This window comes from Columba livia, chromosome 14, assembly GCF_036013475.1.
Source record: "Columba livia isolate bColLiv1 breed racing homer chromosome 14, bColLiv1.pat.W.v2, whole genome shotgun sequence".
Classification (NCBI taxonomy): Eukaryota; Metazoa; Chordata; class Aves; order Columbiformes; family Columbidae; genus Columba; species Columba livia.
In genome coordinates, this window is record NC_088615.1 from 4,775,642 (window position 1) to 4,790,661 (window position 15,020).

Consider the following 15,020-nt stretch of genomic DNA (forward strand, 5'->3'; position numbering starts at 1 on the left):
AACCAGAGGTTCTGCTTCCCAAATCAAACACAGTCCAGACTTTTCAGCTCAAACTGAGGTTTGAGCACGGATCTGGATTTACTCACAGAGTTCAATTTGGATTCCAATTTTATAATCAATTCTTCATTGTTTAAATCAATGTTGCTGATATAATGCAGAGAACTTCTCCCCTTGGTGGAAGATTTTTAAAAGCTGTATTTTATGGCTATGTCATCACCAGGCACTTGTGGCTTTAAAACATTTGTGAAATCGGATTTTCTGGTAAAATCTTGTGTGGTCCATTAAACATACAATACACAGCAGCGGAAATACTTGATTATGCTACACACTCTTCTCTGTTTCTGGTAATATTCCAAACGAATGTAGTTTTGCCTCACGGTTATCAGTTCTTAAGATTGCTTCTGAAGTTTGTAATTTTACTGCTCTGCCTTGCTGTTGACAAGTTACCTGGGACTACATTACCTTAGAACCTGCCCCACAGATATTTTGTATTTGCCCATGATATTACCTTTAAAGTGAGTTTCCCAGAAATTCCATTCAAAGGCCTTAAACATACTGCATATATGTATGCTTTTGCAGCACTCCCATATGTATATTTTGTTGGCTTGTGTGCTGTATACAAAGCACATATGGGATCTGTAAGCATAACAAATAGGATCATTAACTGAAAAGTTAATCATGGTCATGCAGATCATGTGAATTTGCACTATTAGTTCTTTGAGAACTCAGCACAGCGTCTACATAATTTAATACTTCTCTTCAAATCTCAGTATGGGAATCCAACAGTTCTTAGCTGACAGCAACAGAAGCATTGTCTTTCTAAGGATATGTATAAATAAAATGAGGATGTCCAAAGCACATGTATAAAGTGATATATATGTTCTTGTACTCCATGCTGCATAACAAAGCACAGCTCCTAAGCATACACCATTGTACCAAAAACAAATATTCTACCAGGCATCAACTGCAATATATAAAACTTAATATAAAAAGCACCTTTTAAGATATATGCTATAAAAAAATAATCAGTAACACTCCACAAACAGAAATACTACATTTAGTGGAGAGAGCCTCCTGAATTTCTCTTCCCAAACTGACCTAGCCATTGCCTCATGGATTTGCCACATGCTTTAAAAGCAATCTTTCTTAAAAAGAGATACTTTGCATGAATTTGAAAGAAAGTTCAGAATTCTTACCTGCCTGATGTATTGTTCAGCACAGAGGGACAGTGTATTGAAACTCAGGCACGACAACATAATGTTAGGTCATTAATGCAGTTCCTCTGGAGAGCAAGGAAGCCCGCGCCTTGAAATGCCTAGTGAATCCACCAAACAGCCAACCCATAATTACTGCTGCATCACAAAATTCGGATCCCCAGGACCAAAAAGACCAGAGGCTTAGCACAGTGGAGGAAGGGGGCAGGAGTCAGGCCAAGTACTACCAATGTAAGAGAAACAGGCTACACAGAATGCTAGCTTGTAACGCCATTTTCACAAACCCAAAGGTATTCAACATGATCTAGTGTTAAATGTATATCACGCTATTTTGAGACATCATATTCCATACAAAGAACTTTAATAGAACATTAAAAAAATCCCACCTTTTCTTAACATCCAACATAGGGAGACGCACAGTAGCTCTTGAAGCACACAGAGGAAAATCCGCAGCAAATTAGAACAAGAAACAAACAAATAATGTAGTCTCTGGAAATTATGGGCATGAAAGAAAACAAGATTCCAACTTCCAAAGTAAAACTCACTCTAACACAATCACTGGTGAAAACCACTAAGATAAATGAGAAATCACCAACACAAGCATTTTCTAAATTCAAAATGAAAATTTGACTCTAAAATAACATTCTTGGTTGATTTTTCTTACAGTTTTCCCCATAAAATGATGAATGTAATGAAGCAATCTCCTACCCACACCAAAATAATGTTTGGCTGAGCCCTATTTTTGGTGTAAATATTTCTCTGTTGAGGCAGCTTGCTCATGTCCTCATCGGAGCCTTGGAACCACTTTCTGGCTTTATTACACATCCACTGTGTCACCATCAGTAAATCACACAATCCGTACACCACAAATTAACATCTGTAAAATTGGGAAAGCCTATTTAAAAATGTTGTTGTGCAGCTCAGTTAGCTAAATGACTAATTATTTTGTTTAAAGTTATTGGAATTAAAGATGTCTACAGCTACACATGATTTTTGTAATCAGCACTAGGTCTCAGCTACACAGATAAGTAATGATCTCAAGCATTTTAGTCCAATATGAGCTAAGCAAAGTGAATGTAGCAGAGAGAAAGTTCTAGCAGATTCCCATGGGAACAGAAAGGTGATTTTTGCATTCAGAAGCAAAGAAATCCAAACCCCTATTTGCCCTTTACTCCATAACAAATCCCACTCAGGTTCTACATCTTCCAAAGCACACCACACCCATCTCATACAACCATCTACAGTAAAAGATTATACCATAACTCTGACAACGCAAAGAAAGCCAAAAGTTTAACATTATCAGAATTACCTGGATTTACTGACATTGATAGGTTTAAACCCCAGGGGATAGGTTGTATCGTTAACAGAGAAGGTGAAGAAAGTAAAACAGAGGCAATTACTCAGTTCTTCATAAAAAGCTGAACTAGAATTCCCTGAAGCATCTGAGTTTGCCTGACATAATCCACAGGTCAATGCTCGAGATAAAAAGAGATACACATGGATTTTTTTCTGCATTCCTTGGAAAATTCTGCATTCCTGCAGATGTATGGAAAGAAGCGGTCACTGGCCACCTCTGAGCATCAGCACTACTGGTGCAGCGAGCCCTCAGAGGCACATCTGTGTGTCCCTTGCACACACAGTCTCAGCAGCAGCAGGAAACTCATCCAGAATCTGTCTGTTACCCCCAAGCAAGTTCGTTTTCCTGATGTGAACAGGAAGTCAATCAGGAGAAGTCATTAGAGACCTAAAACATATAACTTACCTCAAAGAGACTTGTCCCTGTGGGTTGCCACTATGATTAACAAATCAGGATGAACGCATCTGGGCAATTTAGAGCAGGGATCTCACTGAGGTGCTCTGAATTATCTTCTTGGAGAGCTCTTCCCTGTCCACCATTTGCAGGCAAAGCAGTCTCATGACAGGTGCCATAACCTGGGATGCTCTTCAGAAAAATCATGATGTTAAAGCAAACCCAAACTCGTTTAATTTTCATGCTGATGGCCCTTGGGTGTGTGTGGAGCAGGGTGGATTGATGATGGCAGCAGGCTCCTTACCAAGCCTACCTGAGTCATAATCTTCAAGGAGGAAAAAAAGCCTTTTCCCTTTTGTGTCCAGACCTCTGCAGGTCCTGGCATCTCTGCAGGCTCACAATAGAAGACCTAACTTATTCATGCAGCAAAAGATCTGGAACATGACACTTCTCTTGGGCACTCAGTCCTGACAGGATTTGTCTCTGACACTCTCCTTTCAAGACAAGTGTCAGCAGGTGACGAACTTTGTATTCTTTCACTCCTGCAGCTTCAGTGTCTGGATCTGTTTCTGCAGAATTTATGAATGGTAAATGTCAAGCCCTTCGGTTTTTTTTCCAGACCTGTAGTTCTCATGTCAGAAAATAAAGGAAAGATGAACAACACTTTTCTTTCCTCCATCTTTTATTTTGCAAGTTCTTACACTGGAGAAAGAGCTGTACTGCTTGGTGTACAGAAAACACAAACAGCAACATGCAGCAGGGAAGACTCCAGCACATCTTTGTGGCACCTTCCTGGTCTTGCCCACTGAGTGGTGTCCATTGGTGACAATCACAGGTGTGATATTGTAACAGTGCACCTGGCAGGGCTCCATTGTATTGGGTAACTATTGTTAACTTCTCTTGTTATTTTAGTGTTTTGGTTAATCAGTTCCACCTCATGAGTCAAAGGTCTCATAATTACACTTTGCAGGATGTTCATTAGCTGAGCAGATTGCTTTCTCTGTTCAGAGCATCTCCAGCAAGGGCTCTGTGGTCACTGTATAAAGATGACGGCAACTGAGGCATGATGAAAATTGTACTGTAAAGCTGCCCTTTCAGTGAACTAGGAGTTCATGCTCACCTAGCACAACTGGACAAACCTGAGATTTAGAATACTAAAGCAAAGCAAATTATTTAGCATGAATGTTTTGGCCCTTACGCCTGTTCCTGAATCATTCCCATCTTGTTCTGAGGATTGACTCTGATAGCAACTTTATGCAAACATATTTCAACTAGAGTGCCCTGTGAACCATTTACTTTGACTCTGCCCTTGTCGAGTCTGCCTTTGATTACTCCTTATACAGTCCAAGTTCAAGAGTACTGAACTCCAAACACACACCGACTGCTTGGTTATTTCAAAGTCTAGGGAAAAAACCAAACCTGATCATCACAGGCTTTCAACAGAGCATAAGCACATCCTTAAAGGCTTGAGTGATTCCGGATCACCTCATTACTGAAGTTATGCAGCACAGGTTTTTCCTTCCCTAGTGAATTCCTCTTGCAGTGAATGGCTGCATGTGAGCACCCAGCACACCGGAGCAGCATCTCACCCCCCTTTGGGAACCCCAGGCTCTACCCTCCTGCAGACTGGCTGAGACAAACCCAGCCCAAAACACCAATTCTCTTCTCTCCTCATGCAACAACAGGCTTCCCTGTTTCCCCAGCAGCTGCGAAGCAAACGTGAAAACACCTCATGTGCACAGAAGCTTGTTGGAAGAAGAAAGAAATATGATCAGATCACTTATTCTTTTGAACCAATGCTTCTACTGGCACATCTACTGCTACTCTAAGCTGCTGCATATAGTCATTTTGTAAGCAATTTCTTTTTAAACTAGTAGGCTGAGTACCTCAAAACTGATCATAGCCAACATAGCTTGTCTGTTTTCCTGGAGACAATCAGGCACCACTCTGCATAGACCAGGGCATCACACTGGCAGAAACAGGATCCCTTTTCCAAGCTCTCCTTAATACTCCCTCTTAATAAAGAGTGATTCTTGAGGAAGTGCTGTACCTATTACCCCCATGTTAATACCAGCTTAGGTTTCATTATGACTAACACCATTATAGTGAATTCCAAATGAATTATTCATGATTGGCTCTTTCTTTTAATGCCTTTGGCATGTGGCATGTTTTCCACATTGCCTGCAAAATGTCTGTGGTAGGAAAATGCTCATAGGTGTCCTTGGCAGCTGGAGGCTGAAAATGTAACTGTTTTGCTTTGTATCCAATGAGGGAAGCTTAACATTTATTTTCATGAGAGAAAGTCTTTTGCTTCCCACAATTGGTATTCCTAAGTCAATATAAAATAGACTGGATGGAGGCTGATACACCTATCTTGGTTCAAGTGAGATATGTGGTCTTACTTTAAAATAAAAGAAAATGCCATCTTTATTACTCTACATCACAACTAGTGCCAAAGAAAATGTCTCATGTTCCCTAAAAACTAAGAAAAATTAAAACAACAAAAAATCCAATATTCCTTAAAGTCACTTTATTTCTCTGGGTCTCAGACTGAAATTCCAAAGCAGGGGAAAGAATCGCACATGTCCTCATCTCTTTCTCCAGCCTGTGGTTAGCTTTTCTGCATAACGAAACCCTTGGGAGACAGATGTGATGTGGAAATAAATGGGACCTGACTTCAGTTGGGACCTGAAGGACTCCATGCCACAGCATGGCCACCGGAGCAGAGTTAACAAGTAAGTAGCCAGGTTGTCACCACCACCTCCTGTTCTTAGTAAGCACTGCTCATCGCATTTTTCCACTTGTGGTTCATACACAAAACTCTTGGAGGCTTTTCCCAATAAAGTTTCCAACCTGATATATAACATCCTCCACTCTTCTCTCCCCAAACAATTGAGCTCAAAGGAACTAGCAGAGCCCAAGGTACTTGGCAGTTGGAGACTCACAGATTTCTTATATGCCTAAAAGGAGATATTTTTTTCAGACTATCCACACCTGAAAACATTATCTTTGTGTCTAACCTGAATGAAAATCCCTGCTCCTCTCCCTGTGCTCAAGATTATTCCTCCTTGTGCTCCCCAGGAGCCACAGGTACATACAAGAAAGGTTAGACCAGGTCATGCCAAAGGCCCATGCAACACAATATCCTGTCTTTGGAAAAGGCCAGTTATGGGCATTTGGAGAAAACATATAAGTGATGCAAGTGTGAAATTCTCCATATCTTCTCCATTTCAAGCAATTTGTGGTTTAAGGACTTCCTGAGCTGTAGCCTACATCTGCGTCATCTCATTTAATAGCCCTTTAGAGACCTTTGCTTCCATTCACTTGTTTGGTTGCTTCTTGAACTTTAGATACCTAAAACATCCTGTGGCAATGAGTTCCACAACTTAATTATGCATTGTGCAAAAAAGTAGATCTTTGTTTGCTTACGGGCTGTTGCGCAATCATTTATTTGGGTACTGTTCAGTGTTATGAGAAACAGCTCATTACCATTCCCAACAAACATTTCTCCATATCACTGCTTATTTTGGACTGGAAATGGATAGACAACACTGGAAAGTACTGAAATTGCAAATTACAAACAAATGTGCGAAGGTTGGCAATAAAGATCAGACTCAGAGGGGAAGGGAAGCTACTTTGTATATATGTGATAAAGATATAAATGAACTATTAATATTTTTATGTATATTTCTTAAAGCTGAAAATAAAATACTATTCACTATTGCTTAACAGCACAGAAAATGTTGCTCCCACGTGCAGTACTATTTTCATTGAAACAAATGCCCTTACAATACAAGACATTCCTATCGTACAAGTAGTAATATTTGAAATCATGTTAATTAAAGTGAAGTTTCTTCCTAACAGTTAAAACATTCTCAGTTGCTTTTCCAACCAAACACCATACTGAAGTATTCATACTATTCCCTTGCTGCAAGTATCGTGGCAATGTTATCTAAATAAAAAGGCAACAGTGAAAAAGTTTTTAAGAGAGACCCACTGTATGATTACTGGCTGTTGGTACTTGATGTAAAATATCTAACTTACAAAAGCACTTTGGCATGTTTTTGGACAGGCCTTATCAACAGCTGTAATGAGAAATGACTAACAAAGGACTTTCTGTACAAACAGCAAATGAGATGCTTGCAGACAGAAGGGAATTTATTCTGCAGGAAAAAAGAATGAAGTCTAGTGTTCTTATTCACTGGCCCTTCACCTAAAGTTGTTTTATTGTTGTTCGTGTGTGTCTTAAGTACCATGAAGAACAGCATATGCTATTACAAGGATGTCTTATTTCATCTGAATTTTGTTCCCCATAACCAAGCACCATTGTCATAATCAAATGGCAAAAGTAAACTAGCGATAAAATCCTAGCATTCATTTTCTTAAATAGTCTCAAGAAAAGCCTGCTTGCCACATAAGTCAAAGCTGTAGACACAATACGGTCAGGACACGTTTAGTTTCCAAATTAGTAAGCGAATACACAGGTAGAAATATTTTCATCATTTAATTGTAATTTATAAATGCAGAAAATTGTTTTTCACTTTGTAAAAAGTCTGCTTTAGACAAGATTAGAAAAAGTTAAGACTAAAGTCAGAGCTGGAGCAGCCATCACTGGGGAGTGACGGCTGCTTCACCTGGAAGCACCGAGCCAAACTTGACTCATTGCTGAGGGGCAGCTCGGAACAGGGTGAGTCTGTCCCGAGTCCGGGTAGTCCCACTACAGCCCCTTCCCACATCACAGCAACGGGGCTCCGGAAAGTCAGCTCACATGTTGTGAAAGCACAGAAGAAACAAGAAGTTGATTATTTTGATTCAAAGTGGAATCACACCCACTGAAAGACTCCAATAAACTTCACTTAGCACTAAGGCTCAGCTTTACCATGGTGGCACAGATGAAGCTCCTGCACTGTATTCCAAAGGTACCTCCGCACTTAATATCCAGCACTGGGCCCAGCTTTGCTCCCACTCTCTCCCCACTGACCCTGGAAGAGCCGTCCTCTGTCACATTGAATATTCAGTCTAGAAGACCTATTATGATCTGCCCTTTCTCAGCAACTAAATAATTTTTGTGGTCTGCACAGAAATAGCTGCAGGAAGTAATGAATGATACTATCACATTATAGAACTGTTTTTTTCTTCCATTTCTGTGGTTAAATAAATAAATAATTAATTAAATAAGCAAGAACCAACAAAGACTCTACTAAATCCACAAAGAGAGATGTGAAACCAATTAGTAGGCTAGCCCAGTACCTGTAAAGTTGCTGTCCATGCCATGAAATGTTATAAAACAAAACAGAACACAAACACACAAAATCAAATCAATAAAGAACAGCCCATGGTAAACAACAAGCCTGCAAGTGCTTGCAAGGTGTAAATTCAATATGAATAGTGGCACTTCTAGAAAACCAGCTATGACTGAGATGAAACTGAGCAGAACAGAAATTCAGAAGCAAGTGAGGATATGTTTTCAAAATACGTCAGGATTTATTCTGTTCCTAAGAGAACCAGACAGTTAATCCACCCTGTTGGCAGGTGCATGATAGTAGGTGATTCCTTGCAACAACCTCTATAACTATTCTCATTATATTATTCTCCAGATGGGGATAGAGGTAAAGTGAGCAGGGGCTGAGGATAGAGATGAAGAGCCCGTTTGCCTCACTTCCAATGTAACAGATCATGCAAAAACAAAGGGCCACTCAAACAGAATTTCTTGAGTGGGGATGACACACAGCATTGGTTCATGTCTCTGTGGACACCAGCTTCTGCAACGCATCTTTGGGAATTATGGTTACCTCATTTTGGGGAGGGGGATAGATGGCAGGCTTTGTTGCATTTGAGCAATGACTTTGACTCAAGTAGGAAACAAGGCAAACTGGTTCAAGGATGGAAGGTGCATTTCTCAAAGAATTTATAAATTAGAGTTCAAAGTGTTGCTGTCTTCTAAACAACTACAACCTCCTCCTCCCTCACATTCAGTTCTCTGCAGAAGCAGCTTCTAGGAAAAAAATAAAACCAGCTTTTTAGAATGAAGTATTTAATTTCTGTTTCAATCAATTTCCAATTAGATAATGCAAAATAATGAGAAATTTGGGAGAAAATTTGTTTCAGACCAAAAAATAATTTTTTCTTCATGTGCCTATGTGTCCGTTTTAATGTTATTGGAATTTCTCTCCAGTTTCCTCCCCAAAACAAAGTGGACTCATTTCCAGAAGATGCAGCAGCATTGAGACATGCAGAACCCAACAGCTGGTGGAATATGGTTTCTTCAATGTTTCTCTAGCCAGCTCTGATCAACCAAGGCACGATGAGCTGGTCACATCTGGTGACCTCCTCAAACAGTGTGGCTGCTGTGAGTAATTCTGGCTTTTTCCATGCAGTGAATAATCCCTACTAAGCGTCACCATCCCAAAGCCTGTCGTTAAAACCTACCAACCTTGGAAGGAGGAGAAGTATAGAAAGAGGCTGTTTTGTATTTTCAAATAATGGAAAAAGAAACCCAAACAGTTATGCTAAACAGCAGAAAAAACATCTTCCACACTGACCTTGCAGAGCAGACTTTGTGCTGCGCGTTCCTGAATGCTGGATCCCTGGAGACCAGAAAATTCATCCTTATTTATTTATTTAAATTAAAAATCCTAGCTGTGACCTCAGAGGTGTATGTTTATTATCAGCTTGAATGCACTTGTCACAGCTTTGGCTGGAAGGAAAGCCAGGGGAGGATTTAAAAATAATAATAATCCAAGAAATTTCTCCATTTCAAATGTCATTGTTTTTTGCTCCTAATTAGAACACAGTTCATCTTTCAGATTCCAAAGCATTTGGATTAGTGGTTTTAAGCATGATGTCATTTTTCTGTCTGTATGACCACAGCATAGCCTTAGTTTGAGTGTTTGATAGCAACAGAAAAGTAACTGTGGAAACCTACATGCAATTCTGCAGGATCTGAATTAGTGCCACACCATTACCAGTCACAGTTCAGGAACAGATAAGCAGAACCTCTACAAGAGGACATGTATTCACTCTAATCATCTTCACAAAGTGAGGTTTTGCCAAAAAAAAAGACAAATCCTACTCAGAAACTTACACCATTACCTGTTTCAACTATCCATGCTTTATGTGCATATGTAAAATGAAGATGGTTTGTCTTTTAAAACAAAGCAGGCAGAAAAAGAATTAGTGGACCAGATTTATTCTACTTACAAATACATTATCCTATTCTAGAGCCAAATTTCATCCATATGTGAATTGCAACCCTTCAGTGACTTAAGTATGAGCAATTTCTGGTTTGCTATCTCCTTTTCACCCCAAATGCATTTGTGTTCCCCTTGCAGAGCATACAGGACCCCTGGTATGTGGTATTTTTATTAGAATTAGCATTACCAAAGTTTTCAATGGCATTAATGACCTGACTCGAATTATTCAGGACTGTAATTCAAATTATTTAAGGAGAGTTCTCATCCCTCAGAGCTTCACTCTCACCTTAGAGTCTTAACACAGAAGAGGGTGAACAGCAAACTGGGATGAGAAGACAGAGGATAAAATTATAGTAAAAAGGTAATTTGGCTACAACAGCAAGACAGCAGCTGGTTGACCCCCTTGTAAACTGCACGTGGATAACGTGGATTCAGGTTTTCCAAGGATTTGAGTGGTTTTGCATCTCTCATTATGGATGGATTTACTGTTTGTGTCAGAAACTGGCTTGGCAGCACTGGTTTTGTAGATGCCTGGTTTTCTTATGGAGAGATTTCAACAAAGCTGCCAGACTGCCTTGTGCTTTTGGATCATCCACTGTCATATGTGCTCAATAAAAATCCACCCTTAGTTATCCCTGCAGATAATGAGCCGAAGGCTTTGGAGCATAAAGGTCTTCCTTGCATGTTCAGGGCTGCACTGAAAGAACCACCTGCGGAGGGGCCCTGGGATGCTGCAGCCTGCTGGGACAGCCACAGGTTATTTCCCCTTATCTCCACCAAACACAGCATCTGATGGACACCAGGTGAGAAAAAGAGGCATGCCAGGCCACCAGAAACATGAAACCACCCCATCCCTGTGTCCCCCTTCCCAGAAGACAAAGGCACACGCGCATACTGCATGTGTAACAGTTCAGTTTGCATTTGACAAGCATCCCAAAAAGCCATCTTGCCGAGCCTCCCTTGAGTCTCTATGCCAAACCCATTCATACTGGAGTGATAATAGTTGACAGGAATCAGTTTAGCTTGGCTGAAAACGAGGCACCTTAAGGATAAAATATGGTTTCAGAGGCCCACCCAAAAATGCAAAGGCTGGACTCTGTCTGAGAACAGAACTTGGCCTCCTGTCTCCACTCCCACAAAAAATGCTTGTAAATGTTATGCTCTTTGGGCTGTATTTTTTTTCCCCTGCATTAAAAACTGGGTGAATTTAGTGCTTATAAAACCAAGGGGCTGATAGCAACTGGCTGGAACCAGATGTTAGGAAAACTGGAGCATATCGTACAAACAGATCGTGAGCATATAACTATTCAGAAATATGTAGCTGCATTACTTATTCTCAGTCAGGTTAGCGAACAGATTGATTTCTGAAGCAATATAAAAACATTATGCCCAAATCTAAGGGCTTAGGAAGAAAGGAAAGGGGGGAATGTAGAGATGTCTGTAGGTAGACTGTGAAAGAAGAAAAACAAAATACATTCCTTCTCCCTCATCCTTTGCAGCTCTGTCCTTCACCGCTGTCCCAACCAGCAGTGCATGGCAAGTCCAGCAGGAACAGATGTAATGCTCAGTTACATCTGTAACCCAGCAAGTTGCTCAGCCTTTGGAGGAGAACAACGAGTGTCCCAGCGTGGGGGATGAGATGACCTCCCGGGACGTCCAGCCCCACATTCTCCTGATGTGGAACCATATGGAACACTGTAGCCACCACCAGTCAGATTGCACACAGATACAAACACCTCTGGGAGGACTTGTAGCAGAAATACGTGCCTGAAGAGCCAGCATCCCTCTCAACAAGGCACGGAAGATAACTGCTGCAATCTGCCAATAAGGTCTATGGAAAGACAAGCCTGTGGAACTGACTCCCTTAAGGAATTTGAGCTATTAAATAGGTTGAAGGAGGCATTCTGAACAAAAACTGGATCAGTTTTATTGACTTAGACTGAAATGTTTCAATTTATAGCTGTTGCTCCTTGAGATTTCTATTAAAACATTTAAGCAACCTGAAAGTTTCCTCTGATCTCACATTCCCAGCTCCATTCGGTACATCTCCAGTTGGCCTCACTCAAACACCAAGGCCTCCCAAAGCTCAGTTTTGGCCTTTCAGGCTCCCTCTAACACCCCCACCTTCCTTGCTGCAGAGCATTTACCTACCAGCAGGGCCTCGCACTGTGTGGGTGCTAATGAAGCCCTTCCTGAGCCTTTTTCCAGCACGGAGCCCACCTCACTGCCAGCCAGCCCCTACTGATCATCACGCGACAACATTAAAACCCAACACAGCCACAACTCAGCTTCTCGACTGAATCATTTTTTCCTTTGATGTCCATCTCACAGACTTTGAGACTAAAAGGAACCACTGCACCCTTTAGTCAAGCTTTTGCACCCCACATGGCCTGCAGCCCACCCCATGGCATGCCACTAGCAGTGCTGTGTCCACCACCAGTGGGTTGTGATTGCAACACCTTAAGCCCCAGTCTGGGCAGGGGCTCAGTGAATGAGACTTCCTTAGGAGATCCTACCCCATGAAACATACTGTATTTTACATCCCTCACAACATCAAGCCTGGTAAATTCATCCAGAAGACAATTTCTTCCCAGCTAAATCCAGCAATCACTGCAGTCTGTCCCAAACCTCAAAGTTTCTGCTCTTAGTACGTAGCAGAAGCAGCACCCCAGCAGACACATTTCCTAAGCACCATCCCTCTTTCTCTCAGGTCCATACTCAGGACACCACCGCAGTCTTTGTCTTTCTTTTCAGGCCATGACCACATGCCACAAAGACTTCTGCTACTTCAAAAGACTTTGCCTAAGCTCACTTTTACACTGATACTACTCACCTTATTTATCCGCTTTGTCAAAACTGTGGAAAGACTGAGATCTATGATCTTCTTCAGTCATGTATGCAGTACAAACTGGGATCATAGGTTGAGACCATTAGGTAGAGCCTGGGATGAGAGAAAAAGGCAAGTTAACAGTAATAGTGATGACTCTGGTTGTGGATGCAATTTTAATGCAGTGGCTCAAACTCAGCAAGCAGAGAAGTTGTGATGTATTAAACTGTGAAGAGTTAACAAGATTTGAACATCTAAAATCTAGCTCTGAGAAATTACTCCTTAAAGCGGGCAAGCAAGAGCATCCCAGGCAGAACCAGGAGAATATTGTTTTCACAGGAAACACTCTGTGGGTGTGTTATAAGCTGTTCTTTGGCCTGTCACCACATTATTTCTGCACTTCTTGTATTTCTCTTTCCTCATACTGAAGCACTGCCCTGTGATACAGCAGAAGTGCATTTACAGCTAAAATTACAAAAGTGTTCCATTATGTTTTTTAAGGTAGCAAAAAGGCTGCGGTCTGTCACAGCTGTCGGGAGCCCTGAACGCCTACAATCGGCAGAGCCCTGATGCCTTTTCCCTCGCCCAGGCTGAATCTGTGTATGTGCACATGCAGATTAAAGTTATGTACAAACAGCTCTTTTAATGTGCTTTCTGAAAAGAAAAAAAAGAAGAAGAAAAAAAAAGATGCTTCAGTGAGGCAAGAGGTCAGAACATTCCTGAGCACTTATTTCAGAATAGTTCTGCTTTGGCTGCCGCTTCCTGCCTTCCCACAGTGGCCACACCAGCTTTGGGATCTCATGGGGCTGGGGGAGTGTGGTGAGTCATCTCAAGAGGCCTCTCTCTAGAAGTGAAAAGTCTCAGCACATCCAGCAGGAAAGTTGCAAAGAGATGAGAGAGGAGTAACAGGCCCTCCTTATAGAGCCAACCGTTACAATGCCAAGCTCAGAAGCCCGAGAAAACCCAACCCTGCGCTGCTCCAAGCAAACCCTTTCCCTTGGAAACCTTCCAAATCCAGTACGCACCACCCTCTTACCACTTCTACAGTGTTCAGGGACTGTTTCTGCCAGGCACAAGATCAGAGCATCCCGACATGTAGGAAGTCAAGGAAAGGAGCCAGAAGACCTGCGTGGTTAAACAGAGAACTGATGGGTAAGCTCAAGTGGAAGAGGAGAGTTTATAGATCATGGAAGGAGGGGCTGGCCACTCAGGGAGAATATAAGGCTGTTGTCAAAGGGTACAGGGAGGCAACTAGGAAAGCTAAGACCTCCTTAGAATTAAACCTATTGAGAGGTGTCAAGGACAACAGAAAGAGCTTTTTCAAATTGGGTCCTTGTTAAAAAAGTGAGGAAGCCCCGCCTAGGCTCTGCTTCAATTAATTATGTTAATTGTGTTTTTCCTTTGTCAGGTGTGCTGAGGAGTGCACAGGTGTGATACATTTTCAGCAATGGGGAGGTTCTTTCTGTTACTGGGTTGTTTCCATTTCATTAGAAATTAGAGGCAAACTCTGCATGCAACAAAGTACCCAAGGCTGTTGGGAAGTTCCTGCTATTTTACATTGGCATCATACATTTCCCCTCCAGAAACAGTTGCAGGAGGATCAGGTTATGACCTGCTGAGGATCGCACAACAAAGATATCAGAATCTGTCTTTCAAAATTGATTGAAAAAGGGCAGATCTTGGGTTTCCCACTCAGTGGTGTTGGGTTCAGCTAGTGAGACACATGGCAGAGAGCAAATGACTTTCTATAAGGTCTTCCCACCCTGGGATACAGCCCTGCTTCTGCAGATGAGGCACTTTTGTTGGCCTTTAAAAGCAGGCAGGGACTTGCACAAGTTGGGGAAACTTTAATTTGCTCACTACAAATGCCAGGCTGTGAGAAGGTCTGTATTTTAGGCTAGAATTTTAGTGTGATGCAGTATTAAATCATCCACATCAGTCTAATTAACACCTTCTAAACTACAAGGGAAGACAAAGCAGTTTTATGTTATTAACTCAGGCTCAATGGGTTACATTAGAGCCTGGGCAGACAAAGC

General features: G+C 41.5%; 1 long non-coding RNA gene across 1 annotated transcript in view; it reads right to left on the minus strand.

Annotated features, from left to right (window-relative positions):
• The window catches only part of LOC110359432 (uncharacterized), a 306,576-nt gene that overhangs the window by 95,237 nt on the left and 196,319 nt on the right, over positions 1–15,020 (minus strand). The window contains exons 8-9 of the long non-coding RNA XR_002414620.2: positions 14,021–14,109; positions 12,991–13,098 (exon numbers count right to left, since the gene is read on the minus strand). This is a non-coding gene — a long non-coding RNA (uncharacterized LOC110359432). The remainder of the gene's footprint in view (positions 1–12,990; positions 13,099–14,020; positions 14,110–15,020) is intronic.